The sequence below is a fragment of the Clupea harengus genome, chromosome 24, assembly GCF_900700415.2.
Source record: "Clupea harengus chromosome 24, Ch_v2.0.2, whole genome shotgun sequence".
NCBI lineage: Eukaryota > Metazoa > Chordata > Actinopteri > Clupeiformes > Clupeidae > Clupea > Clupea harengus.
In genome coordinates, this window is record NC_045175.1 from 7,551,323 (window position 1) to 7,553,822 (window position 2,500).

Genomic DNA, 2,500 nt, shown 5'->3' on the forward strand with positions numbered 1-2,500 from the left:
TAATAAAACTTGCTCATCAGACATTTGTAGTTGTAAATGCAAAGGGGTTATAGTTTATTTTATGGCAAGTTATGCCTTCTCAGCAGAAAATAAAATCAGGCATCTTTCTGCTAGGGATGAAAAACCAATGAGTCAGAACCTGACGTAAACCCAGCAGGCCCTCACCCAGCAGGCTCACAAAGGAACCTGTGTCTGAGCTGATAAACTGCTCTCCACCGCAATTTCTCCTCTCAACGACTGATAGAAACATGCAGCTAAACACGTAAAATTGGGCCAGTTTTGGGACCAGAATGGGCTGCTTTGACTGGAGGAGCCTGAGAAGAGGATCCCGTTGATTGGCTGTTAATTCCGATGGGGGCGGAGAAACAGGAACAACCGACTCGTTTAATAGACTTTATTCTAAATAATACTTACACGTAAAACTGTTAGATTTTAAACTATTTAACCTTTAACTTTAACTCATTTCAATTAATTAATAATTTAACTTTAGCATTAAACGTAGAAAAAAAGAATAAATACTCAAATTCAGACAGTAATAAGAGACATTTTTTCAGTGTTCTCTTGGCTTTAGCTGTACGATCGACTTCACACAAAAAGGTCATTGTCCATATAGCACTCATTAAGACAGAAATAGGACTGCTTTTGCTTCTCTCTGATTTAGCTGGTGTTCACTATTGCTTCAGTCTTTTCTTATGTGCTCGCTGAGCGCCAATCAAACGGTCTCATTGAAAGGCTCTCTGAGGCCGAGGCCGAGGCCTAGCCTGCGGGCTGTCTTTTGAAGAGCCCTGTCCAAGAATTACCCAGCGCCCATCACTGCCAGAGGGAGGGGATGTTCAAAAAAAAAAAAAAAAAAACCTCATGTTTGGGAAGGGGAAGCTGTGCAGAAGAAAGAGGAGCTTATAATTCCTCCACTTCCTCCTCATGGTGAGTCAACTTAAAAGAAGTGTTTGTGTGTGTGTGTGTGTGTGTGTGTGTGTGTGTGTGTGTGTGTGTGTGTGTGTGAGAGAGAGAGAGAGAGAGAGAGCGAGAGAGAGTGAGTGTGTGTAGGTCTGTGTGTGAGAGTGTTTTTGTGTGTGAGTGTGGGGGGGTGGGGGGGGGTGGGGTATTCATAGTAAAACAGAAAGTTGTCAAGAGAAACAGATGGGAAGGGAAGGGAGGGGGAGAGAAGCAGTGAGAGGGAAAGAGATGGCGAGAGGAGAGCAGGAGAGGAGAGACAGAAAAATGCCACAAACACGTTTTGAGCACGACCTGACAGGCCTTTGGGTGAAGTGTTAGATACGTCTCTTTAGTATTTAAATGTAGTATAAAATATGTAACGTCTCTTTAGTGTTTATATGCAGTATAAAATATGTCACGTCTCTGTAACGTTTCTTTAATGCTTACATACAGTATAAAATATGTAGCGTTTCTGTAACGTCTCTTTCGTATTTATATACAGTATAAAATATGTAACATCTCTGTACTATCACTTTAGTGTTGATATACAGTATTAAATATGTCACGTCTCTGTAACGTTTCTTTACTGCTTACATACAGTATAAAATATGAAACGTCTCTGTAACGTCTTGTTTAGTATTTATATACCGTACACCGTATCTAATGTCTCTGTAATGTAATTTTAGTATTTATATACCGTACACCGTATCTAATGTCTCTGTAATGTCACTTTAGTACACACACATGTCTCTGTAATGCCACTTTAGTACACACACATGTTCTGTCGCCTGCAGAATGGGAGGCGAAGCAAAAAAGTGCTGAACAATTGTTTGCCCTTGGGCTGAACCAGCCCTGGCTGGAGCTCTGCTGCTGACCTGGCATAATTAGGTCACTTCCTGTTTGAGAGTGCGAGTGTGTGTCTGCCCATGTGTGTGTGTGTGAATGTGTGCCTGAATAGGTGTGTGTTTGTGTGAGCATGTGTGTGTGTGTGTGTGTGTGGCTGTGTGTGCGCCCGTGTGTGTGTGTGTGTGTGTGAGCCCATGTTTGTGTGTGTGTGTGTGTGTGTGTAAGGGAACAGGAAGGTCACTGGGACAGCACAGGCGCTGGAGGAGAGTGAGCCTTAAACCAATTAGGTGACGTTCAGGAAGTGGAGAGGTTAGAGACAGAGAGAGAGAGAGAGAGAGCTTTGATAAAGAGCTAGATTTCAATGCTGGCTGGAAAGACGGATGGGTAAAGGTGTGTGTGTGTGTGTGTGTGTGTGTGTGTGTGAGTGTGTGTGTCTGTGTGAGTGTGTAAATGTGGGCGTGCCTGTGTGTGTGTGCGACTGTGCGTGTGTGTGTGTGTGTGTGTGTTTAAACACTCCTCTACTAACTATGACCCCCTCAGGGTATAGAGTAGGACTAAAGTGGGCCAATGACCACGGAAAGAGAGAGAGAGAAAGAGAGAGAGAGAGAGGGGACAGAGAGAAAGAGATGGAGAGAGAGAGCCAGAGAGAGAGAGAGAGAGAGCCAGAGAGAGAGAGACAGAGAGAGAGAGAGAAAGAGAGAGGGGACAGAGAGAAAGA

General features: G+C 43.6%; 1 protein-coding gene across 1 annotated transcript in view; it reads right to left on the bottom strand.

The window, feature by feature from the left end:
• The window catches only part of LOC105909908 (phosphofurin acidic cluster sorting protein 2-like), a 93,498-nt gene that overhangs the window by 30,087 nt on the left and 60,911 nt on the right, over window positions 1–2,500 (bottom strand).